Source organism: Chlorocebus sabaeus, chromosome 12 (genome assembly GCF_047675955.1).
Source record: "Chlorocebus sabaeus isolate Y175 chromosome 12, mChlSab1.0.hap1, whole genome shotgun sequence".
Taxonomy (NCBI): Eukaryota; Metazoa; Chordata; class Mammalia; order Primates; family Cercopithecidae; genus Chlorocebus; species Chlorocebus sabaeus.
The window spans coordinates 83,817,670-83,845,518 of NC_132915.1; the positions used below are offsets into that span (position 1 = coordinate 83,817,670).

A 27,849-nucleotide genomic window follows, 5' to 3' on the forward strand; every position below is an offset into this window, starting at 1 on the left:
CTCTGTGCCAGATATCATGCTAATCATTGGACATATATTTTTCTCAATGAATCCTCACAATGGCCACGTGAGAAAGAGATTATTGTGTTCATTTTGTAGATAAGGAAGAAGATTCAAAGGTTTTAAGCAAATTCCTCAGAAAAAGAATGGGTTTATGGATCCATTTTGGGAGAATTGCCATGATGACAATACTGAGTTTTCCAATCCATGAACATAGGATGTCTTTTAATTTATTTAGATCTTCTTTAATTTCTGCCAGCAATGTTCTGTAGTTGTTAGTATACATGTCTAGCACTTCATTTGTTAAATGTAATATAGTTTATTCTTTATTTTATTTTATTATGAATGAAATGTTTGTTTGTTTTAAATAGAGACAGGGGCTCCCTATGCTATGCAGGCTAGTCTCAAGCTCCTGGGCTCAAATCATCCCACCACCTCAGGCTTTCAGGTAGCTGATACTATAGGTGTATACCACTGCACCAGTCTGGGATGTTTTTTATTCTTTTGTTGTTTTATTGTGAATGGAATAATTTAATTGAGTTGCGTGTTGTTAACATATGAAAATACAATTCATTTTTGTACATTCTTCTTGTATTTTCACTGCTAGTAGTTTTTCTGTGGATTCCTTGAGGCATTTTATACATAAAGGTTCATGTCATCTCTGAATAAAGGCAATTTTACTTTTTCCTTTCCAATTTGCATGACTTTGTTTACCTTATTGCATTGGTGAAAACTTCCTGTACAATGATAAATAGAAATGTTGAAAGCAGATATCCTTCCCTTGTTCTTGATCTTAACAGTAAAGCATTCATTCTTTCACCATTAAGTATGATGGTAGCTGTGGCTATTTTATAAATGCCTCTCTCTTCCTAATTTCTTGGGATTTTATCAATAATGCTAGTTGTTGGATTTTGTCCAGTGTTTTTTCTGAGTCTATTGAGATGATTATGTGGTATTTTTCTTTTTATTTTATTAATATGGTGTATTACATTAACTGATTTTCATATGCTGAACCAACCTTGTGTTCTTGTGACAAAGCTGATATGGTCATGATGTATGATCCTTTGAATATGCTGCTAAATTCACTTTGCTAGTATTTTGTTGAGGAGTTTTGCATCTACATTCATAAGAGATAGTAGTCTGTAGTTTTCTTGTGATATCTCTGTCTGGTTTTGGTTTCAGGATAATATTATTATTATTGAATGGGCTAAGAAGTGTTCTTTTTGATATTTTCTAAGAGTTTGTGAAAAATTGATATTATTTCTTCTTTAATATGTGATCAAATTCACCAGGGAAGTCATCTGGGTCTGACCTTTCCTTTTGGGAAAAATTTTCATTTAATTACATTATGACTGACACCAAGTGTTCATAATATTCCTTTATAATCTTTTTTATTTATGTTAAGACGCTAATAATGGCTCCCCTTTCATTCTTGATTTTAGTAATTTGTGCCTTCTCTCTTTTGTTCTTGGTCAATCTAGCTAAATGTTATTAATATTTTATCTGATCTTTGTTATGTTGTTTTTTCCTGCTTGTTTGGTGTTTATTTACTCTTCTTAGTTTTTTAGGGTTAAAGTTTAGGTTATTTATATAATCACAATGTGAGGCCTTAGTAATGCACTTGTTATTCCCTTCAATTTCATACCTGTTATAGGCATTCAAAGCATTAAATTTCTCTCTAAGCACTTTTTTAGCTGCATCTGATAAATTTTGCTTTCATTTTCAATAAGTTACAGATATTTTCCAACTGCCCTTGTGATTTCTTCTTTAACCAATTTGTTATTTAGAAATGTTTAATTTCCTAAATCTTCCTCTATTGTTCATTTCTAATTTAATTCTATTATGATAGAAAACATATTTTGTATGATTTCAATCTTCTTAACCTTATTGAGACTTGTTCTATGGTCTGTTTTGAAAAATGTTTCATGTGTGTTCAAAAAGAATGTGAATTCTGCTGTTCTTGGGCAGAGTGTTCTATAGATATTAATTGCTTCAAGTTGGTTGATAGTGCTGTGTAATTCCTACTGTTGTGAACACCCTCAAACCCAGGGCCACTCTAAGGATATCCCTAATCCCATATTTCTGTCTCTAGACACAAATTATTGGAACTTCTGATTTCAGTCCATTAAATCCATAACAGAGGCTCAGTAGAACTCAGCAAAGCAACACAACAAAGCACAGCTCAAAGTGCAAGCTTGCCAGGAGACAACAACATAACTCAAAGAGTACCAGCCAGCAAGCAGCAGCTCAAAATGGCAGACAGCTGAGTCGGTGGTAAGCCAAAGCAAGAGAAGAAAAAACCCTAGTGATGGTGGTCATTATCTAGACATTGTACTCACAGCTCCAACTGTAGTCACCTCACAGATGTGGCATGGGCCTGCAACCCAAACTTTGGTTTGGGGATTGAGTCTGATGATGCTGTAATACACCAAGAGATACACCAAGAGAGTAGGAAAAGGTTTATTACTCACAAAATGAAGTTTTCTGGGGAGATGAGGAAAGGTTCTCACAGTGGTCCCACCCCCGCTCCAACCCCCTCACCAAAAAAACTGCTTAACAGAGCAAGCAAGGAAGACTGAGTTGGGGTTTTAAGGTGTGATTAAAAGATGTGGATGCAGTGAGGGTTCCCAAGTGTGTAGGCTGGAGCTTGCACGGTATGTATTCTCCAGTTATTGTTATTGAATTGTGTTTTTCTTTTCAATTCTTAGTTTTTATTTCATGCATTTTTGAGCCCGTGTTATAAGGTACACATATAAGTGTTATATTTCCCTTGTGTATTTACTCTTATATTATTATGAAATATCCCTCTTTGTCTGTAGTACTATTTCTTGTTGTTGTTGTTGTTGTTGTTGTTGTTGTTAGACACAAGGTCTCGCTCTTGCCCAGGCTGAAGTGCAGTCGCATGGTCATAGCTTACTGTAACCTCAAACTCCTGGGCCCGAGTGATTCTTCTGCCTCAGCCTCATGAGTAGCTAGGACTATGGGTGCATGCCACGATGCTCAGCTTATTTCTTGTCTCAAAGTCTATTTTTGTGATGTTATTATGGCCACTCGCTCTCTTTTGGTCACTGCTTGCAGGGCATATCTTTTTTCTTTTCTTTTATTTTCTTCTTAGATGAAGTCTCACTCTTTTGCCCAGGCTGGAGTGCAGTGGCGTGATCTCGGCTCACGACAACCTCCGCCTCCGGGGTTCAAGCGGTTTTCCTGCCTCCGTCTCCCAAGTAGATGGGATTACAGGCATGCACCACCATGCCTGGCTAATTTTTATATTTTTATAGAGACGGGGTTTCTCCATGTTGGTCATGCTGGTCTCAAACTCCTGACCTCAGGTGGTCCGCCCACCTCAGCCTCCCAAAGTTCTGGGATTATAGGCGTGAGCCACTGCGCCCTGCCAGCATATCTGTTTTCTATCCTCTATATTTTAAATTATCTGTGTCTTTGAATCTAAGGTGTGTCTTTTATACAGAGCATGTAGTTGAATTGTGCTTTTTTAAAAATAGAATCTGACCATCTCTTCCTTTTGATTGGGATAATTAGACCATTCACTTTTAATGTAATTGTTGATAGGTTGGATTTATATTTGCCATTTCATATGTTTTTCTATATATCTTCTATCTTTTTATTCTGTTTCTTCTTCCTCATTTTGTATTAAATATTTTTGTATACCATTTAACACCTACATATTCCTTAGTTATTTTCTTGCTGGTAGCTCTAGGATTATAATATGCATGTTAACTCACCACTATGTACTTCATAATACTAACTCCATTCTAGTAAAATATAGAAACTTTGCTTCTGTATAGCCCCATTCCTTCTTTTCCTCCTTTGTGCTGATATGTATGTGTATGTGTGTGTGTACACACACAGACATTCGCATACACACATACTTACATATACACACATATATACATTTTATATATACACGTATATACATTTTATATACACACATCTATATTATCAGGTTATAAACCTAATAATACAATGCTAATATTATTGTTTTATGAAATCTTTTATCTTTTTAAGAAAGTAAGAGAATGAAACAAAAATATATAGTGTGAGTGCCATGTGGTGCTATATTTTCTTATAGCATTTACAGGTTAATATAAGACTCTCTTAAATTAACTTATGTATTTACTATTTCTGGTAGTTTTCATTTTTTCCTGTGGATTAAAATTACAACCTGGTGTCAATTCCTTTTGGCCCAAAGGACTGTTTATAGTATCTTGTAAAGCAGATCTTCTAGCCACAAATTCTCTCAGCCTATTTATTATTTATCTGGGAATAGTTTATTTAGCTTTCATTTATGAAGGACAGTTTTGCTTAATATAGAATACTTTAGTAGTTATTTTTTTCTCAGTTTTTTTTTGTTTGTTTGTTTTGTTTTTTTTTTAGACAGAGCCTCACTCTGTTGCCCAGGCTGGAGTGCAGTGGCATGATCTCAGCTCACTGCAACCTCCGCCTCCCGGGTTCAAGTCATTCTCCTGCCTCAGCCTCCTGAGTAGCTGGGATTACAGGTGTGTGCCACCATGCCCGGCTAATTTTTGTAGTTTTAGTGGAGACGGGGTTTCTCCATGTTGGTCAGGCTGGTGTGGAACTCCTGACCTTGTGATCTGCTGGCCTTGGCCTCCCATAGTGCTGGGACTATAGGTGTTAGCCACCATGCCCGGCCTTTTTTCCCAGTATTTTTAATATGTCCTATTGGTCTTCATCATTTTAGATGAAAAATCAGGAATTAAAAGTGCTGTACTTTCCTGTACATAGTGAATCATTTTTCTCTTTCTGCTTTTAAGATTTTCTTTGTCTTTGAACACTTTGACTATGATATGTTTAGGTGTGGATATTTTGTATTTATCCTACTTGAAGTTTGTTGTGCCTCTGTGCTATCTTAATTTTTTTTCTCGAAGTTGCAGTTTTCTATCATTATTTCTTTTTTCTCATCTTTGCAGATTTATTTCTATGCACATATACATATACAAATATTTTTACAAGAATAGGGTCATACCGTGAATACCACCTATAATGGTATCTCGGCTGTCAATATAGGTGTGTATAATTAAGACTGTGTAGATTTCCACTGCGGATGTACCAAAATTTATTGAATTCCTTGTCACTGGATACTTTTGCTTCACTAATATGTAGACACTGTAAGCAATGCTTCAACATCTCTGCACCTCTATTTTTGGTATAAATATTTCCTTAGGATAAAGTCCCAGAAATTGAATTGCAAGGTATAAAAGATTATTAACGTTTTTTAAGGCTTTAAGATGCCTTTACAGTGTATCTGTTACATCCTGCTTCCACACAAATTATTCTGTAGAGCCAGTACCCAAGCTGCAGCTCTCAGCCCAGGTGAAGACAGCCAGGATGCCCCAGTCAATGCTCTTGCCCAGTCTGCCAGCCTTCAGGTAGTTTAGGAGCTGAGGCATAACCTGGAATTCAAACATTCTCTTGGCATCACAAAGGATATTCTCTGGAATATCCTTTTCTTGAGGAATATTTTCACCTGAAATCCAGATGGGGGCAATACCTCTGCCATAGCTGAGAATCTGTTCCGGTTCAAAGGCTATCTGAGTTTTGAACTTCTGAAAAATGTTATCTTCCCTGGATTCATGTTTTGCCGTGGAATCCAGTTCTTCCTCAAGTGCATCACCCATGCTCCCTATAATCTCCGAGTAATCTTCCTTTTCCACACCTTCAGGTGTAATCTCATCTTTTGCTTCTATTACAATTGCAAATTCTGGAAAAAGTAAGTCGTGGTCTGGAATTATATGGTCCAAATGATCTGATTGTGTACAAGCCTGTTTATATCTCAATTTCTGGTCTAGGCTCTGATGCTCCTTGCTGCAGTAATACGCTTTGTGGCATCTGGAGCATGTTTTGGGGCCTAAACAGCCACAAACCCTGCAGAGACCAGCACTAGACTTAAGTTGGAGACACACTGATTGTCCTGTTTCTGGGGAAAGAGTCTCAAAAGGTGGCTCATATGCGTAAAAATCATTTTTCCTGGGTAGCTGATTCCTAAAAACTCGCAGGCCGGCACAGCACGGCGGCTCACGGCAGTAGAAGAGAAAGATGCCACGGTGGAAGGCGTGGGCTCGGCAGGCAGCAGCGCGTACATCTGCAGCAGGAAGGAGAGCAGGCGGCTGCACAGCACGCAGGCCAGGGCCGGATCCGCAGCCTGACCGCGCCCAGCCACGCCGGCCGCCCGCCCCTCTAACATTATTTCTTCAAATTTTTTCTTCCTTTTTCTTCTCTCCTCTCATTCTGGGACTCCTACTGTATGTGTGTTTATATACTTGATGTCCCAAAAGTCTTTAAGGCTCTATTCATTTTTCTTCAATTTTTATCTTCAAGTTCACTGATGGATTTTTTTGCCATCTTGAATCCTCTGTTAAAGTCCTCTAGGTGAATTTCTCATTTCAGTTATTATACCTTCAACTCCAGAATTTCTCTTTGGTTCTTTTCAATAATTCCTATCTGTTTATTGAGATTCTCTATTTGTTGATTCAATGTTTCCATACTTTCCTTTAATTTTTTAAATGTGATTTTTTTTTAGCCCTTTGAACATATTTAAATAGCTGCTTTGATGTTTGTCTGATAAATCAAATACCTAGAATCACTCATAGGGAGTTTCTGTCATTTCCCCTTTTTCTTTATCCTGAGTCATATTTTCTTTCTTTGCATGTCTCATTTTTGTTGGTGGTGTTTTTGAAAACTGAAGATTCTAGTTTTATATTGTAGCAACTCTAGATTCTATATTTCCACCCTGAAGGTTTGTTCTTTTTAAAATTTGTTCATTGTTTAGTAACCTACCTGAGTTAAATCTATCTCCCTAGTGATATGGAGCTGCTGATATCTCTGCCCAGATTTTTTTTTTAAAATTCTTGTTTTTGTCTTTAAGACTGACTTCTTAAGGCTCATCCCTGTATCTATGTAGCCCACTAGTCAGCCAATGATTGGACATAGGTTGTGCTGAAGTGCCTCAAGCAAGTAAGGATTTTGTCTTGTGCTGAAATCTGTGTGTGGGTAAGGGAATAGATTCAAAGTTTAGGCCATTGTTAAGTCTACTCCAGCATTTTAATTTCAGCTAGGCCCTTCTGGGTCTCCTATGTACATGTGTCCAGCCTCAGGGTCAGCCAGAATTGTGTATATTGTTTGTACTGTCTTTGGTCTCTGCTGCTCATATGTGCACCCTCAGCCAGAAATATGCTTGCCTTAACCATGACTATAATATCAGACAAGCAGAGCCATTGGCCCTCCCTCCTCACTTGATGCCAGGATAATCACTTTCACCAGTGCTGCTGGATATGGGTATCTGTTGCTCCAAATTGAATAAGTGTAGCTGTCTGTCCTCATGGGCCTGCCATGTCCTGGCAGAATCTCAGCACCAACTAAGCTGGGAAGAAGGTAGAAGTTAGGATCAGCCCCAGGTAAAGACACCACACTTCCACTGTTCTTACCCAAAGTTCAATAGTTTTTCAAACATAAATGCTTCTGGAATTATTTTGTGCCTTTAGTTGATTTCAAGAGGAGTAAAAGAGTTGTTTTATCAATTTTGTCCAGCTTTATGGGTATTTTTTCGGGAAAATATTGCTCGTCTCCTTACTATACCATAGCCAGAAGTCTGAAATTTCAAGCTATAATTTTATATGCAAGTTAACTATCCCTGGTCATGTGTTCTTATTGTGCCATGTGGCCTCCTTTATGTTGCTTTAGCATCTGACAATTTACGAAGTGTTTTTCACAAGTATTACCTAGTACCCAAGACAACTCCATAACATTTTTGTTCTTGTTTCTTCTAGTTTTAAAGCTGAAGCAATTGAAGTATAAGAGATACTGGAGATAAATATTTACAAAGAGAATACTTGAGTTTGGAGAAAAGAACATTAACCAAGAATGTAAAACGAATCAACAACCATGTCAGAATAGGAACCTGGGTCTTCCATTTCCCAGCTGAGGGTCTTTGTGCATCACCCACTTGCCTTCTTTTGAAAGAGCACTGGGGATAAAAATACTCCTCCTCCCTCCTCCACCCCACCTCCATCATGCACTTACTGGTATGAGGAAAAAGCACAAGTCAAAGGGCAATAGACCATTGGCACTCCCTGCCCCTAGAGGGTGCTGCTCTTTCTATAACATGAACACAGGTTGTCTAAAAAAGTGATTTAAGTGTGAAAGCATTTTTGATTATGGCAATTGCATACATTCTTTCAATCTAATTCTAGCTGGATTAATCTGTCTTTAGTATATGGCTATTAATAATTTACATTATTCTCTTTGATAATATATTTCTGTTCAAAGTGTCCATTAACATTGCTTTTTCTCAGGGACTTTCCCTCAACTCCTGGGTTTTAGTTGTAGTTTGTAGCAGCCTATTGAAGCATTCATGAGTGAGGATTTAATCAGGCAATTTTTGCAAAATTGAAGATCAGTTTTCAATGAAAGGAGATGACAAAATATTATAGTATTAAAATAAGTAGATATCTGTATATCGTAGTTACAAAATGAAAAATAAAAATCCTTCCAAACTGTTCTGAAATTCCTCCTGCTTCATAAATATGGGCTTTCTGATTCTTCTGAGGACAGATTTCTTTGTTTTGCTGCGATTTTGTTTTTGACTGGGAAACTTATTCTTTTTGTTTAAGTACAAATGGCAAGTTCAAAATGGAATGTGTGGTGGACATTCTCTGGTTGCCCCTCTAGACTCTCTGCCCTTCTCTGCCTTACTCTGTGCCCAAAGAGGTGACCTCTAAGGACTGTAACAATTAGCTCCCCTGCCCTTTGGCTTCTGATTGATTTGACCAATGGAGGTACCAGCAGGAAAAGAGCATAGGAGGAGAGAGAGGTTGGTGGATTTGCTCCCCTAGCTCTCTTGCAGCTAGCTGTGGTTTGGCAGTGCCCTGGTGCCTCCCTTAAAGACACAGGTCCTGTTGGGGACCTTCTCCTATAGCTACAGGTCTCATCAGGTCCAGGTAAGGGCTCTTTCCCTCTACGTGTTCTGGCCCAGGGGTGGAAATGGCTTTGCATTGTTGCTAGTCCCTGGTGCTTGATCCACCTCTGTTGCTTTGCCCTAGTCCTGCTCTCAGGTCTGTAAATAAACACTTGATGAACTTGCATGCCTTTCATCCCATTTGAGTGCTGGGACCTTCTAGACTCAGGCTGATACAGCAAGCTAGCATTTGGAAAAAAAAGAAAAAGAAAAAGAAGAGGGCCTGTGAGGGTATCCTGAGACCAGCTTTGGTCTTAGCTCAGGTACTATTTTGCCATACGGCCTTGAGTAAGTTATTTCTTCTCTCCGACTTTAAAATTGCTCATCTGTAAGAAGAGCAGCTGGGCCAGGTGTGGTGGCTCATGCCTATAACCCAGCACTCTGAGAGGCCGAGGTTGGCAGATCACCTGAGCTCAGGAGTTCGAGACCAGCCTGGTCAACATGGTGAAACCCCATCTCTACTAAAACTACAAAAATTAGCTGGGTGTGGAGACACACACCTGTAGTCCCAGCTACTCAGGAGGCTGAGGCAGGAGAATCACTTGAACCAGGGAGGTGGGGGTTGCAGTGAGCTGAGATCATGCCACTGCACTCCAGCCCGGGTGACAGAGTGAGACTCCATCTGAAAAAAAAAAAAAAAAAAAAAAAAAAGGCAGTTGGACAAAACCAGAGGCTTTTGCACAGTTTTTTGCTCATGTGCCACCAAATGCATTCTGAAAAAATACATAATCAATTATTTTTAAAATTTTTCATCATGGTTTTAAATAGTTGTAAAGGGTGTAACATCCTGTGTATTGTAAATATTAATGTTTAAAATTAAACTGCTAACATCACTCCTTTAAATATATCCCATGGAATTTAAATATCACAGTAATTTTATACCCACCATCATCCATTGAAAAATTGATGAACACACTCTTCTTTAACAGTTAGAAATTTTACAATGTTCCTCTTTCTCCTTTAAATCATTATTTCCATTCTACTTCCCCCATAGAATTTTATAGGAATGTCATATTTTTTCCCGCTGCTAAGTCTCATATGGATCATCATGTCATAGTATCTAAATCAAAAACATGTTTATAGGCAAAAATTTCAGAATTTTTGTATTTCCTGGGATAATAAGGCTTTAAGGGTTAAACATTTTTCTGAATTGAGATATCAATGCTGTAAATTTTGGGATACAACTGATTAAAATTTAGATACTTGTTAAACAGAAAAAGTAAAATTAATGGGAATTCATCTCTCACTGATATGACTGGGGAAGGGTCTGGGGAGTCTTGATTAAAAGAACGTTTACTTTCCAACATTTGCCCTCAGCCCTCTGTTTGATGCTCTTTCTCCCTCTACCCCCAACTCAGGTTTTTTTCCTCTCCAGGCAATGTCTCGTGATAAGGTTTGGGATGGATAAGAGATACACCTTTACTGTTTCGAAGGGGAGAAGGGTAGCTGAGAAAGGGAAAGTGAGAAAGGAAATCCAGGTTCACATCTTCTCATGGGAGTTATCAGGTAGGTCAGTTTTTGTTGTTGTTGTTGTTGTTGTTGTTTTGCATGTCTGTGTGTGTATGTTTGTGTGTGTGTGTGTTTGTGTGTGTGTGTTTGTGTTTTGAGACACAGTCTTGCTCTATCACCCAGGCTGGAGTGCAATGGCACGATATTGGTTCACTGCATCCTCTGCCTCCTGGGTTCAAGCAATTCTCCTGCCTCAGCTTCCTGAGTAGCTAGGATTACAGGCACGTGACACCATACCCCGCTATTTTTTTTTTTTTTTCCTTCTTACTTTAAGTTCTGGGATACATGTGCAGAACATGCAGGTTTGCTACGTAAGTATACATGTGCCATGGTGGTTTGCTGCACCTATCAACCCATCATCTAGGTTTTAAGCCCCGCATACATTAGGTATTTGTCCTAATGCTTCCCCTCCCCTAGCCCCCCACCCCCTCACAGGTCCCAGTGTGTAATGTTCCCCTCCCTGTGTCCATGTGTTCTCATTGTTCAACTCCCACTTATGAGTGAGAACATGCAGTGTTTGGTTTTCTCTTCTTGTGTTACCTTGCTGAGACTGATGGCTTCCAGCTTCATGTTCCTGCAAAGGACATGAACTCATCATTTTTTATGGCTGCATAGTATTCCATGGCATATATGTGACACATTTTCTTTATCCAGTCTATCATTGATGGACATTGGGTTGGTTCCAAGTCGTTGCTATTGTAAATAGTGCTGCAATAAACATACATGTGCATATGTCTTTATAGTAAAATGATTTATAATCCTTTGGGTGTATACCCAGTAATGGGATTGCTGGGTCAGATGGTATTTCTGGTTCTAGATCCTCGAGGAATCACCACACTGTCTTCCACAATGGTTGAACGAATTTACACTCCCACCAACAGTGTAAAAGCATTCTTATTTCTCCACAGCCTCTCTAGCATCTGTTGTTTCCTAACTTTTTAATAATTGCCATTCTAGGCCGGACGCAGTGGCTTACACCTGTAATCCCAGCACTTTGGGAGGCCGAGGCAGGCGGATCACGAGGTCAGGAGATTGAGACCATCCTGGCTAACACAGTGAAACCCTGTCTCTACTAAAACTACAAAAAATTAGCTGGGCGAGGTGGCGGGCGCCTGTAGTCCCAGCTACTCAGGAGGCTGAGGCAGGAGAATGGCGTGAACCCGGGAGGTGGAGCTTGCAGTGAGCTGAGATCGTGCCACTGCACTCCAGCCTGGGCGACAGAGCGAGACTCCGTCTCAAAAAAAAAAAAAAAAAAAAAAAAAAAAAAAAAAAAAAAATTGCCATTCTAAGTGGTATAAGATCACACCCGGCTAATTTTTGTATTTTTAGTAGAGACAGGGTTTCACAATGTTGGCCGGGCTGGTCTTGAACTCCTAAGCTCAGGTGATCTGCTTGCGTCACCGTCCCAAAGGGCGGTTTTATAGACATGAGCCACCGCACCTGGCCTCAGGCAGGTAAGTTTTAGGAAATTGTACACACGGAAGCTGAGAATCTAGAAATGGAGTATCTTAAAAAACTATGTGTGGTGACTCTACCTTGCAAATTGTATCCCCTGTGGATGAGTCCCCTAATTTGAAGGCCACTGGGCTTGGTGGTGTCTGAAGGGCACCCCTAAATGGGTAGCTTCACAGAGTCATGTCTCAGAGGGCCAGTTCTGGAGTATGACTTGGGCAACTTCCTTCACAGAAGCTTCATGCCTCAGTTTCCTTATGTGTAAAATGGGGATGTATACAGCTCTAACTTATAGGGGATTCTTTAGGAGTTAAGTGAGATATTGTTTATGAAGCACCTGGTATATGGCAAATGCTCAAAACAGATTCAAAGGATTGAAAAGATTCCTCCCAACTCTGACACACTCTGGGAAGGGGCCCAGGGATCCCTGAATCACCTGTTCTTCCATTGAAGTCCTATTTTAAGGCAATAAGCTGCCATTATAAACATCACGATGTCCCTGTAATGAAAAGCAGAGTACTCCAGGATCTTTGGCTCATTTTTTTTATTTGGTGTTTTGGTTTTGGTTTTGGTTTTGGTCAATTTTACTGTCTACTGAGGCTTTTCTGATTTTTCAAGATTTATCCACAGGTCTTGACCTTTACCATCTCAGGGAGGTTGATATATCCAGTGATTCATGCAGTAGAAGCAATGGGCCATGGATCGCTAGAGAGATTCATGGTCTAGAGACCAGCTTGGCTGTCTTAACAGGGCTCCCCCATTTCTCAGAGAAAAAATTACAACCAGGCTATGTGTGCAGGCTGTGTGAGCCCAGAAAATGACAGTTCCTGCTTTCCAGGAATGGGAATAAACAGATATTCACTGTACTCTCCTGGAAAAACTGAGGTTGCCTAGGGGCCAATTTTGAATCAGGCAATCCAATATTTGAGGTTTTTGCCAGAGAAACAAAATGAGACATTGATATGCTAAGAAGTTGCTAACTGAGTCAGTTTTGCTGGCGGCCTGCTCTGATGTGACTTCTGTGCTAACATTATTGCTCAGACACTAGGCCCACACAATGGCTACCCTGCTGACTGCCACTTTGCCACCAGAATGTGGGGCCTCCCTGGCACATCAGCAGGCTGAGTTCTGAATTCTCAGTTTCATTTCCTACGGATACAGCGGAATGCTGCTGTTTTCTTTTTATAAAGAAACCATTTGTGTATATTGCCCCTTATTTGGGTTTCTTCATTACCATGTCTCAGAGCACAGTTTTAATTTATAGAATCTTGGCAGCTTTATCTAAATGATTTCTTATTTTGAAATTTAATTTTATTCCCGTATTTTTTGAGAAGAATGAAAATCAGTGATGAGTGTGGTAGATTGAACACATTAGTGGTCGCAGTTCTTTATCCCTTCCCGTATTCATGCCTGATACCATGTAATTGTACGTATTCTACCAATCTGGCTCAGGGTCAACTATGGGACTTGTCTTCACCAACGGGATGCTAGCAAATGTGATTTAAACAGAGACTTGAAAAGTGTCTGCACAATTGAGCTTGTCTACTTTTGTTCGTCTGCCATTACCAAGTGCAGGTGCCTGTGCTAGCCTGCTGGAGGATGAGAGACATGTGGACCAGAATCAAGTGGCCCTACTTGTCCCGGTCAACGTAGATTAGCTAAGAACCAGCCAAGCCCAGACACGAAGCAATCCCTGCTAAGACAGAAAGAACATGTCAACAGATCTGTGGACTCGTGAATCAAATTCTTGCTCATTATTTGAAGCCACTGAGTTTTGGGGTTGTTTGTTGTATAGCATTGTTGTGATAATAGTTAGTGGCCTAGAATATGCAGTGGCAGACCTGCGCTTCTGGAGCAGAATCCAAGGGAACACAGCCCATGTGCGACACCTCCCAGGGACTTGCGAAATAGTGATAAACAGAGAAGGAGGGAACCTTACTAAGGCGACTCAAACACTTCCACCGTGCACGTAGGGGATCCACATCAGTGAGATTCAGCAGAGTAAAGTAAACCTAAGTACAGGCTCCAGAGTTGGGCTCCTGGGTCCAAAACCCAGATTCATTTATGAGCTTCATGTTCTTGAGCAAGTTACTTTACCTTTTGGACCTCTGTTTCCTCCCTTGTAAAACCGATAGATAATAAATAATACCTACATCATAAGGTTGTTAGGAGGATTAGATTTAAAATTTTTAAAATTTATTTTTAATGACACATATATATGTAGTTATGGTATATAGCATGATGTTTTGAAATGATGTAGAGTGGCTAAATTGAGCTATTTAACGTATGCGTTATCTCACCTGCTTTTTTTGTGGTGAGAATACTTAAAATCTACTCTCTTGGTGATTTTCTTACCACATTTTCTTTATCCATTCAGTTGTTGATGGACAGTTAGGTTGATTCCATATCTTGGTTATTATGGATAATGCGGCAGTGAACATGGCAGTGCAGATACCTCTTTGACACACTAATTTCATTTCCTTTGGATCTATATCCAGTTGTGGGATTGCTGGATCATACGATAGTTCTGTTATTAATTTTTTGAGAAATATGCATACTGTTTTCCATAATGGCTGCACTAATTTACATTCCCACCAACAGTGTGCCAGGGTTTCTTTTTCTCCACGTTCTCACCAACACTTATCTTTCATTTTTGTTTTTATAGTAGCCATTCTAATAAGTGTGAGGTGATATCTCATTCTGGTTTTAACTTGCATTTCCCTGGTGATTAGTGATGTCAAGTATTTTTTCATGGACCTGTTGCCCATTTGTTGGTCTTCTTTTGAGAAATGTCTAGGTCCTTTGCTCTTTTTTTTTTTTTTTTTTTTTTCAAGACAGAGTCTTGCTCTGGCACCCAGGCTGGAGTGCAGTGGCGTGATCTCGGCTCATTGCAACTTCCACCTCCCCGGTTCAAGCGATTCTCCTGCCTCAGCCTCCCGAGTAGCTGGGACTATAGGCGTGTGCCACCACACCTGGCTAATTTTTTGTATTTTTAGTAGAGACAGGTTTTCACTGTGTTGGCCAGGATGGTCTCGATCTCCTGACCTCGTGATCTGCCCTCCTCAACCTCCCAAAGTGCTGGCATTACAGGTGTGAGCCACTGCACCCAGCCCCTTTGCTCATTTTTTAATAGGCTTATTTATTTTATAGCTATTGAGTTACTTGAGTTCCTTACATATCTGGGGTACTAACCCCTCATTAGATGTTTGGTTTGTAAATATTTTCTCTTGTTTTTTAGGTTATCTCTTCATTCTGATGATTGTTTCCTTTGCTGTGCAGGAACTTCGGAGTTTGATGTCATCCCATTTGTCTATTTTTGCTTTTGTTGCATATGCTTTTGGTTTCATATCCCCCCAAAATTATTATCCAGACCAATGCCATGGAATGTTTCTCGTTTTCTTCTAGTAGTCTTACAGTTTCAGGTCCACTTTTAAATGTTTAATCTATTTTGAGTTGATTTTTGCATACGGTGTGAGATAAGGGTCTCATGTCCTTATGTATGTGGATATCCATTTTCCTGAGAGTCTCTTGTTGAAGAGACTGTCCTTTCCCCATTGTGTGTTCTTGGCATCTTGGTCAAACATCAGTTGATCTTAATGCACTTGGAATGGCTCAGTGCAAGCCCTAGGTAAGTATTTGTTAAATAAATAAATAAAGTGTGACCTCATTTCTACCCACAGGCTGATCAAGCCTGGGGGACGTCTGGATTACATTTGTCTTTTGGTAGGAAGGATATATTTGCATCATGGAGGGACTGTTTCTCATTTCATATAGTCAAACATTGACTTCTGAAGAACTGAATGCATACTCAACAGCTCTAAAATATCTGGGGAAAGACAATGTTTTCCTTTTGAAAACCCGTGCCATTGTATCAATATCCTGGGCTCAGTTAATTCATCTTAATATGTTTGGGGGCAGTGCTCAATGTGAGATTTCAGGAAAGGCAGGGGGAATAATGTTATCCTTTCTTTAAGAGGCAGGGAAGGGTACACTACATTTCAGAAAGATATCCATTCCAAATTATTGAAATAAAACTTTTGATACTTAGAGAGGTAATCCCCAATTACTTGAAAAATCTCAGCTAAAAATATTTATTTCTTTGAAGAATCTCCAAAGCCACGACTGTATTGCATTATTATTATTATCATCATTATTATTATTCTTATTATTTGAAACAGAGTCTCATTGTGTTGACAAGGCTGGAGGGCAGTGATCTCAGCTCACTGCAACCTCCACTTCCCGGGTCCAAGTGATTCTCCTGCCTCAGCCTCCCAAGTAGCTGGGATTACAGGCACATGCCACCACACCCAGCTAATTTTTGTATTTTTGGTAGAGACGGGGTTTTGCCATGTTGGCTAGGCTGGTCTCCAACTCCTGACCTCAGGTGATCCGACTGCCTTGGCCTCCCAAAGTGTTGGGATTACAGGCATGAGCCACCACACCAGACTCCATTGTTTTTAAAAGCAACAGATGCAAGTCAAAATCTCATGGTTCTGCTATGGTAGGGAAGGCACAAGGAGTGTGTGTGTGTGTATGTGTACATGTGTGTGCAGAGATGTGCTTTCTCCTGAGTAAGAGTCTGTGCTATCCCAGAGAAAAAAATGAGATTGTGCGATTTGAACAAGAGCTTAACCTCCATCCTCCTGCTGAGTTCTCTGACCATGTTTTTCTCCCTCCATCCCTCCCGTCCTTCTCCCCAATAGACATAGGTCCTTAACCAGAGCCTTTTGGGAACAGGTAGAAGATAGAGATTTGAATTGAGTAAAACTGGAAGAACGTAACCATCTCCATGTACCCAAATAATGGAAAGAGAAATAGCCATTGTCTAGAACTCAATTAAATCCATATAAGCAAAATAACATAAAATCTTTAACAGGAGCTCTAAATTGCTAAGAAATTTACTATTGGTGGGCAACCAGGGGCAAGACTACACCCATGGCACAGCAGTTGACAAAAGGTCCATGGAAACTTCCTGGACGCTCTTAAGGAACACGAAGGACCTGAAGATCCAGCTGTGATGTTAGCTACTGGGGGGTCATTTATGTCATGGATCATGAAAAGGTCATATTTAATGTACAGTTTTAAATTGAGACAGCACTTTGGGAGGCCGAGGTGGGCAGATCACCTGAGGTCAGGAGTCTGAGACCAGCCTGGCCAACATGGTGAAACCCTGTCTCTACTAAAAATACCAAAAAAAAAAAAAAAAAAAATTACCTGGGCCTGGTGGCAGGCACCTGTAATCCAAGCTATTTGGGAGACTGAGGCAGGAGAATCACTTGAACCCAGGAGGCAGAGGTTGCAGTGAGTGGAGACTGCACCATTGCACTCCAGCCTGGGCAACAAGAGTGAAACTCCATCTCAAAACAAAACAAACAAACAAAAAAGAGACTTAATGGTTCATTCTTTATAGCTGTCTTTAAAACTACCCCAAAATATAGTGACTTTAAATAATAACCATTTTATTATGCTTCTAAATTCTGTGGCCAGGAACTTGTACAGGGTATGGAGAAGCTGACTTGTCTCTGTTCCACAATGTTTGGGACCAGGGGACTTAATGGCTGGGAGGTGAGTCAAAAGCTGGGGACTAGAATGATCTGGCATCTCTTCACTCACATGTCTGGTACCTTAGCAGGGAGGACTCAAAGACTCAGACTGTGAATTAGTTCTCTAATTAGTAGCAAATTATCACAAACGATGGTTTAGAACAGTACACATTTATTATCCCACATAATGGGGGATCGGCAGGACTTTTCTGGATGGGCAGGACTCTGCTCATGAGGTTACAATCAAGGGCTAGTGTTTCATCAAAGACTCAACTGGAGAAGAATATGCTTCTAAGCTCACTTACATAGTTGTTGGCAGAATTCAGTTCCTTTTGGGTTGCTGGACTGAGGGTTAAGGTTCCTGGTTGCCTGTTGGACAGAGGCTGTCCTCAGTTCCTTGACATGTGGAACTCCCATGCATGGCCACTTGTTTCATCAAAAGTGGCAAGGCAGAGTCCACTAGGCAGATGGAGGTATAATCTCATGTAACATAGTAACAAAAGGGACATCCCCTCACCTTCACAGTATTCCACTGATTAGAAGCAAGTTATGGTCTCACCCTCACTAAGAGGAGAGGATTATGCAAAGGTGTGAATACCAGGAGATGAGGGTAAGGAGGGGGGCATCTTAGAGTCCTTCTACCACAGATGCCCACCAGAGTGGCTACATGTGGCCTCTCAACATGGCTTAGCTTCCTCACAACATGGCGGCCTCAGGGAAGTTGGACTTCTTACAGAACAGCTCAGGGATCCAAGCATGAGCAATCTAATGAAAAAAGTGGAAGCGACTTTGTCTTTTCCTAGACTTCCTCAGTCTAGGAAGTTACTCCTTATCACTTTCACAGTGGTCTATGGGTTGAAGCAGTTGCAGGTCCATCCAAATTCAAGTGGAAGAGAATTAGATTGCAGCCCTTGAGGAAGAGAGATGAGGTTACATTGTAGGAGCACGTGGGATAGCTGACGTTGTCCCAGCTATCTTTGTTCTCTGCCAGTCAGCTTTATGTGGACAATAAAGGGATGACACAATAAAAGGAAGTATGACCTGCTAAGTTTGACTATATAAATGATTACTCCAGCAATGACACTATAGATAATAAAAGGGTTGCTATTAGTAAATAAGCTGAGACAACAGGCATAAACCAGAACTGGCCAGGGCAAACTAGAATGCCTGGTTAGCCTAGACCTGCCAATATTCTCCCTGTTCCCATAGCCTGTGTGGAAGTAGTATCACTTTATCAGGTGGACTTAGTTTGGGAATCCCAAGTGTTATCCAGCAGGGATAAGCACAGTGGTTCTTCACAACAGTGGGGCTGAGAGCACGGTGGAGAAGCCCATTATGAGAAGGAGCATGCAGTCAGGAAGGTGACCGAGGAGGAATGCAAGACGAATACTTTTTCAGTTACAAGCGACAGAGTCTTTCCTTAAATTATTTTAACAGAAACAAAACAAAACAGCAATCAAAAAGAATATGGATTGACTCACATAACTAAAAAGTTCAAAGGAAGTACAGCTTCAGGTCTGGCTGGATCTAGGGGTTCTAACCATGTCATTGGGACTGTGTCTTCCCATAGCTGGGCTCTGCTTTCCTCTGTGTTAGCTGAATTCAGGCAAGCTCTTTCCACATGGCGCCCTTTGGCTCCTCTAAGCTTAAACTATATCCTCAGAGTCATCTCAAAGGAAAAGAAAACTTTCCATTCAAGCTCTTAAATCTGGATCTCATTGGCTTGGCCTGTCACATGACCATCTTGCCAAGGGGATGGCCTACATGATTGGCCAGGCCTGGGTCATTTGCCGACAGCAGTCAGGGGTACAGCAAGTCCACCCAGAGCACATAGACTGAGCATGAGAGAAGGCTTTTTCTCTAAGAAAAATTGAGACACTGTCACCAGAACTGGGGGGAATAGAAAACAGATGCCCTCTATAGCCCTCTTTCCCAATAAACTAAAAAAGAGGGTAAGGCCGGGCGCAGTGGCTCATGCCTGTAATCCCAGCACTTTGGGAGGCCAAGGAGGGTGGATCACCTGAGGTCAGGAGTTTGAGACCAGCCTGACCAACATGGAGAAACCCCGTCTCTACTAAAAATACAAAATTAGCTGGGCCTGGTGGCACATGCCTGTAATCCCAGCTACTAGGGAGGCTAACGCAGGAGAATTGCTTGAACCTGGGAGGCGGAGGTTGCGGTGAGCCGAGATCGTGCCATTGCACTCCAGCCTGGGCAACAAGAGTGAAACTCTGCCTCAAAAAAAAAAAAAAAAAAAAAAAAAAAAAAAGAGGGTAACCTTCAAGCAGGAAGAGAGAAATCCACCTTTAGATTATAACTGCTCAGATGCTAGACCTGGCCAATTCTGGCATTTACTTCTCATGCCAGCACTAGGAAGTCACTAAAATTAGTTGTCTCATCACCCTTTGACAGGTGCAGAAAATGTAGCATATTGGCAAAGGAGGAGGGTAGATGTATCAGTTATCTATTGCCACAGTAATGCTGTGTAACAAATCACCTCCAAAACTCAGTTCAAAAAACAATAAGCATTTACTTAGCTCTTGAGTCTGCGGGTTGGAGATTTAATCTGAATAGTTCCTCTAGTCTCCTTTGAGCTCTCTCACTCTCTGGGGGTAGCTGGCTGTTGGCGGGGGGCTCACACATGTGGTGATCAGCTAGAATAACTAAACTCTGTTTCACCTTTCTCTCCTATTCTTCCAGCAGACTAGCTTGGGTATACAGTTGTCCCTGGGTATTCATGAATAATTGGTTCCAGGACCGCCACAGAAAACAAAATCTACAGATGCTCAAGGCCCTTATATAAAATGGTGTCATATTTGCCTATAACCTATGCACATCCTCCTGTAAATTTTAAATCGTTTCCAGATTGCTTACAATACCTAACGCAATGTAATGCTATGTAAATACTTGCTATTCTGTATTGTTTGGGGAATAATGACAAGAAAAAAATCTGTATGTGCCTAGTACAGATGCAACCATCATAGGCCTAACTATATTTTCAATCCATGGTTGGTTGAATCTACAAATGTGGAACCCATGGATACGAGGGCCAACTGTATTCTCGTGGTGAAGGCATAAGTGCAAGAGCAAGTGCAAATTCAGTTGCACAAGCACTTTTATTTTTATTTAGTTATTTTTTTGAGATGGAGTCTCATGCTATCACCCAGGCTGGAGTGCAGTGGTATGACCACAGCTCACTGCAGCCTCAAGTTCTCGGGCTAAAACCATCTTCCCACCTCAGCCTCCTGAGTAGCTGGGATCACAGGTGTGCACCCCCATGCCTGGCTAATTTTTAAATTTTTTGTATAGACAGGGTCTCACCATGTTGCCCAGGCTGGTCTTGAACTCTTGGCCTCAAGCAGTCCTCTTGCGTTGGTCTCTCAAAGTGTTGAGATTACAAGCATGAGCCACTGTGCTTGATCTGCACAAGCACTTTTAAAGTCTCTTCTTATGTGAAATTTGCTAACATCCCACTGGCCAAAGTCACATGGCCATACTCGGATTCAAGGAATGGGAAATAGAGTCTACTTTTTTAGTGAGAACTGCAAAGTCACATGACAAAAAGGGCCAGATTCGAGGAGGTGTGCAGAATTGCCTTTAATGCAATCAATTTCCCACAGAACAAAGGGGCAAGGGTAACTGCTCATGACTCTTTAAGGTTGCTAAAGATAGATGTATGGATTTTGTTTCTTAACAGAGTTAGCATGAAATTCAGAAAGGATCAATCATCATTCTACCTCTATTAAAGCAGCTTTTAAAAGCAGTCTTTCTTTAGCCACTGTAGAAAATGTTATGGTGATTCCTCAAAAAGTTAGAAATAGAATTACCATAAGATCCAACAACTCGACTTCTGAGTATCTATCCAAAATAATTGAAAGCAGAGAACTGAACAGATACTTACACATGAATATTCATAGCAACATTATTCACAGTAGGTAAAAGGTTAGACGCAACCCAAGTGTCCATCAATGGATGAATGGATAAATGACATGTGGTATAGCCATACAATGAAATATTATTCAGCCTTGAAAAGGAATGAAATTCTGATATACACTACAACATGAATGAATCTTTGAGATTCATTGTGCTAGTGAAATGAGCCAGATACAAAAGGACAAATATTGTGTGGTTCCCCTTATATGAGAGTGCTTAGAATAGTCAAATTCATAGAGTGATAGAAAGTAGTACAGTGGTTGCCAGGGGCAGGTAGGAGGTAACAGGAATTTAGTGTTTAATATGTGTAGCATTTCCGTTTGGGATGATGAAAAATTACGAAGATGAATAATGGTGATGGTTACACAACAATGTGAATGCACTTCATATCACTGAACTGTACACTTACAATGTTTAAAATGGTAAATATTGTGTTATATATATTCTTGCACAATTTTTTTTAAATTTTGAGACAGTTTTGCTCTTGTTGCCCAGGCTGGAGTGCAGTGGCACGATCTTGGCTCACTGCAGTCTCCACCTCCTGGGTTCTCCTGCCTTAGCCTCCCGAGTAGCTGGGATGACAGGCGCCTGCCACCACACCCAGCTACTTTTTTGTATTTTTAGTAGAGATGGGGTTTCACCACATTGGCCAGGTTGGTCTCGAACTCCTGACCTCAGGTGATCTGCCCGCCTCAGCCTCCCAAAGTGCTGGGATTAGAGGTGTGAGCCACCATACCCGGCCTCACAATTTTTTAAAAAATTCCTTCTCTTGATGTTGCTATTCAAAGTTTTGGTTGCGCCAACAATCAATCAACTAATATTGTTTTGCTCCCTTACCTAATAATCGTAGTGAGCTGTGCTGGCCATAAAGAAGTCATTTGCTCAGTCCCTTTCTTCAATGACCTCACAGTTAAGTTGGGAAAATGGTATGTTAAAATAGAATGGAAGGCCCAAAGAGTTTAAGAACCAATAATACAAGGCAAGGTGATAACCACACCAAGTAATGGGCCAGTGACTGCCACAGAAGCTGAGAGGCGGGGAGCTTTTAAAAATACAAATATCCAGATTCTGCCTGGATCAGAATCTTGAGATTGAAGAGAAGCTGGAAAACTTGTACTTTTCAAAAGCTCCCAGGAAATTCAGATGCCTGGCCAGGGTTAGAGAATCCCTCTAAACTATGCACAACAAAATTGATTTTAGGGGGGAAAAACCTGTTTGAAGAATTACAGCTTACTGGGAACACTGGAAATTGCAAAACTTAAAATAATTTTTACCTAGTAGAAATAAGCAACAGAAAATAAAACACAAAGACTAACACTGTGTCCAGTAAATATTGACTAAACATTGATGGAAGACCCTACATCTGCATGACAAAATTGAGATAATAAAATTTGCCTAGGAAAATTGGACCTCATGGGAATAACACTACAAAAGAACATATTCGTGTTACGAAGAAAGATAATCAGCAAATTTTGATGTGGACAAACCACTGATCAATGAATCAATCTTTTTTCTGTCGAATATACAATGAAAAGACTCCATTCTGATGAAAATAATTTCAGTGTAGGCTTCTAGCTTTTTCAAACATTTCAAATATTTCACTTTTGTTAACGTGTTATTTTGAAATAATTTCAAAATTATAGAAGAGTTGCAAGAATAGGACAAAGATCTTTTGCATACCCTTTGTTCAAATTTGCCAATTCATATTCAGTCACATATAATTGCTTTATCTTATAAATATACGTATGTATGATATAGACATATACATATGTGTATATATTTTTTGAGAGTTGCAGATAATCATGTGCTTTTCCATCAAAAGTGTGTACTTTCTAAGAGTGAGAAGATGATTTTACACAACCAGAAAATGATGATCAATCCAGAAATTTAACACGAATACATACTATTCTCTAATACACAACTATATTCAAATTTCACCAGTTGTCCCAAAAATGTCCTTTATAGTAATTTTTTCCCACTCTGATCCAGGAGCCAAAAAAAAAAAATGTGATTCAAGATCACTTTTTGCATTTAGTTTTCATACTTATCTCTTTAGTCTCTTTTAATTTGCAACAGTTCCTTGGTCTTTCTTTGTCTTTCATAACATTGACTTTTTTGCAGAATACAGGCCAGTTGTTCTGTAGAATGTCCCTCGATCTGTATTTGTCTGATGTTTCCTCATGATTAGATTTGGGTTATGCATTTTTGGCAGGAATTCTGTGTAAGCATTGTTGGCTGTTGGTGCATCCCATCAAGAGTCACATGCTGGCAGTTTGTCCAATTACTGGTGAAAGAAACATTCCATTTTACTTTTCTATGCCTCACTCTCCTTATCTGCTAATGGAGATAACTGAGGGACATAGCTGGATGGCTTCAGGGCTAAGCTGTCATTCCAGACATGCCCCGCCCACTGGATAGTTTTGCAGATGGAAGCCATCAAGATCAACATCATCATTAATATCATCATCTCGACTATCTAGATTACCTACTGTGTGCTGCCATTCATTGCTTTTTCTAACCCTCGTGTAAAGCATGCACGTCTGTGTTATTCTCCCCACTTAACAGTTAAGGAAACTGGGGCTCAGAGACAATGGTGTGATGTGCTCAGGATCACATGGCTGGAAAGGGACTGAGCTGGGATTGGAACCCAGCTGGGTCTGAGTCCAGACAGAGCCTGAGTCCTGTACTATGACACATTGTGAGCTAATTGCATTCACAAGTGTGTTTCTCAGCAGAAGGGATGGATTATTAAAGCCTCCTTTGGGAGCCACCAGATGACAAAGGAGGAAAGGACAAGCTCTTGTCATCTTTCTTCCTCTTCTTTTTTTTTTTTCCATGGCCTGGGCCCATCTCCATTGTGAGATCCAGCTGAATTAAAATCAGGACTACTGCCATAGTATGGGGGCATTGCCAACTGGATTTGGGGAAGCTGCCTTCAAAGCTGACTTTGCTCCCTTCTTGGCTGTCTAGGCCTGCTCAAATGAGGTGACTCCACCCTCATCCCATCCCGGAGCCTGAGTTTCCTTATACATGTCAAAGTCGACATGGGCTGGAAATGGTAATCATAATTACCATGCATTGGGTGCATAACATGAATTAGGGCTTTAAATAACCCTGTGGTGTCAGGTACCTTATTTTGCCCATTTTACAGATGAGAAAAACTGAGGCTTTTATAGTTGCTAAGGTTACAATCTGCACAGGTCTAAGTGCAGAGACTAGACGAGATCTTCACTAGTATGCCAGGCTTTCTCCAGGCTTCATGGGCTGGCAGGCTCCATGGAACAGGTTTATGAAACATAAGAAGCATTTATTGTTGACTCCTGGGATGGGCTACACAGATTTTTGCCTCAATGCTGATTCCTTATCTGGGTGATCTGTTTGATCTCTTTCTTTCTATTTGCCAGTATCTTGTCCTGGATCTTCGTTCTCTCTGTTTTCCCTCCTGGACTCACCTCTCTGGGGGACTGCCAAGGCCTCAGGTACCTGCTTCTCTGGAGACTTCGCCATGACCTGCAAGGTCCCCCCTTGAGGAAGTACGTTGCTGCTGGGTTGATCCCATCTCCTTCCCAACTTCTCCCTGTGCGGGGATGGGGAGGTAGAGGAATGGAAGAAAAGAAAAAACTTCCAGAGCAAAAGCTGGAATTTTGCACCGGGCCAAGACACTTCAGCCTTAAGATGGGGGTGACTGTACTTTCTCTGCCCACTTTGGAGAAGTAGTCAATCAAACAAGAACATGCTGCCAACTTGTTTGATAAATTGCTAAGGAATTTTCTAAGACCTGATCGTGTGGGTTTTTTCCCCTTTGTGTAGAGACTTGAAAGCTCAAGTCACCCTAGCTGGGCTGTTACAAGAGAGCATTTCCCTTGTTTTTGAGGCTTAAGGAAAAGTAACTCAGCTTGAGGAAGAAAACACCATTTTGTGAAGTCTGTGCCTTCATTCTTTTCCATGCCCCTTTGAGCAGACTGTTTCTCTATAAAGGCAACTTCTCCACCAGGACCTACCCACCAGATCTTAGCCAAGCCCCCAGGTTTTGTTTGGGACCCAAAGACTTCTTCTGAGGCAACTCCTACCACCTGCTTGTGATACATGCTTGACATCTGCCCATCATCTACTAGAAAAAGCCTCAGCCTCCTAACCTCCTGGGTTTCCCAAATGTTGCCAGATGTTAGCACAAAGAAATGCAGCTTTGGTGTGTCTCCACGTCACATCCCCAGTCTCGGCGAACCCTCGCAGTCCTCTCTGAGGAACATTTGAGGGTTCTGCTCAGTCCACCACGTCCCTTCTCTCAAGGCGGGGTCTCAAGAGGCTCTGTGTGTTTTGTGACCCTGCCATCTTTAGCCATAGAGGATCAGCTCCTGGTGGCACCTGAGCCAAGCTTGACCTACCCCATTCTCTCTCCTGAATTTGGATTGAGTGCAGAGACACCAGTCAGTACTTCCTGCACTGACAGAATGGTATGCTGACCATTTTGACTTCGTGCCCAGGGAAGCAGAGACGATCCCCCCACCCGGAGAGAGGGTGGGAAGGAGGGAGAAGTTAGGACTGAGATATCAAGAGACTTGTGGCCCAGAGTGATGGAGAGAGAAAGCCCAGGTCCTGAAACTTTTCTAGTTCCTGGCTCCGAATCCCCTCGATTCATTTCCTGCCCTTGGACACTACAATCCACCTTCTAATTTTCCTTTTTTTTTTTTTTTAGTTCAGCATGATTTCTTCTCTATTGGTTACAACTGAAAGAGTGTTGATAAGACTGGTAGGTTTTAGAATCCCCATTTTTCAAAGACAGATGCTAAAGCTCAGAGATGAAGCCCTGAGGCCAGGATCACCCAGGTAGTGAGGGGCAGAGGAGATTCCACCTGACAACGTGTGTGCTTTCTCTACATGAGACAGTTTCTAAGGACTTTACAGGTTACATCGTTTAATCCTCAGACCACCCCAGGAGGTAGATAAAACTGTTAGCATCATTTGATTCTATTTTACTTTGTTTTACGTCTGTATGTATTTATTTATTTTTGAGACAGAGTCTTGCTCTGTCGCCCAGGCTGGAGTGTAGTGGCTCGATCTCGGCTCACGTAACCTCTGCCTCCCAGGTTCAAGTGATTCCCTTGCCTCAGCCTCCTGAGTGGCTGGGACTACAGGCGCGTGCCACCACGCCTGGCTAATTTTTGTATTTTTAGTAGAGACAGGGTTTCACCGTGTTAGCCAGGATGGTATCGATCTCTGGACCTTGCGATCCACCTGCCCTGGCCTCCCAAAGTGCTGGGGTTACAGGTGTGAGACACCGAGCCTGGCCTATCATTTTAAAGATGAAGAAGTGGGGACAAGATGAGCCATCTGCTGGAGACCGCACCGCAGGTGAGGAGGACCAGAGCCAGAGGTGAACATGGGAACTGATGCCAGGGGCTGGGCTCTAAAAATGATGTAATAATGATAGTTCTGGAGGCAGTGGGCTAGGCATGGAAGGAGTAAAAAGTTTCCAGAATTTGATAAACTCAGGCATGCCGAGTTGAACCATAGACCCTCAGAAGATGGGAAAGCCTTTGCGGGTCCCTCCTGGACCACGCTTCCATTGATATGAGCATCTGTTCTTCCTCACCCCTGACCAATAGTCATTTTTCCAACACTGTATCACAGAGCTCCATCATAGAGCAGGTCTGGTCTTGTCCCCTGGGTGATCACAAAACATGTTGGCTCCTCCACCCGCACACCTTTCCCCCCCGAAGCCCTGCCCAGAGCTTGTCTGGTGTTTGTGGGGGTCCTCCCCTTCTCGTGGCTTCTCCATGCTGGTCACGGTGTCATTGCTCTCGAAAGTGAGGGGTCCAGATATGACCACAGTGCATCTGATGGGACCACAGCTACCTCATGCAGTACCTAGCCACTTTCTTGGGCAGGTCCTCAGGACACTCCAAAAGTTCCACATGGTGAGTGTACCCTCAGTTAATTCTCAAATGGAGACAAACCACAGCTCAGGGTGATTACATAGTTTCTGCTGTTGTTTGGGAAATATGTGGGTTCATTTATAAACTGGATTTTGTCAGAAGACTTCAAACTCAGCCATTGTCCCCTGAGGATACCCTTCATGGCCCATTTGGTACAGAATGAAGAAAGGAAGCACTCTCCAAGGCTGAGACCCCTGGGCAGGAGATGCCTCTATGGTCGGGATGTGCTGACAGAAGGCCCAGCTCCTGGGACCCATGGGTGGTGGAGAAACAGAAAGGGCTTGCAGTGATTCCAGAAAAAGAAGGCTGAGAAGGACCATGAGATTTTATAGGCCAGAGGTGCCTGGAGACAGGCTGTGGATTATTCCAGGTTGGCAGTCACTGATGCTCTTGAGTGAAAGCCACAGATTTTCTCCCCCAGAATGCACATACACACATACATTTGGTTAAGGAGTAGTTCTTGGTTCCCCAAACCAATGCAACAACC

The 27,849-nt window shown here is 41.4% G+C and overlaps 1 pseudogene; it reads right to left on the reverse strand.

Annotated features, from left to right (window-relative positions):
- Positions 1–5,276: 5,276 nt before the first annotated feature.
- Positions 5,277–27,205, reverse strand: LOC103218977 (programmed cell death protein 2 pseudogene; annotated as a pseudogene).
- Positions 27,206–27,849: the final 644 nt, after the last annotated feature.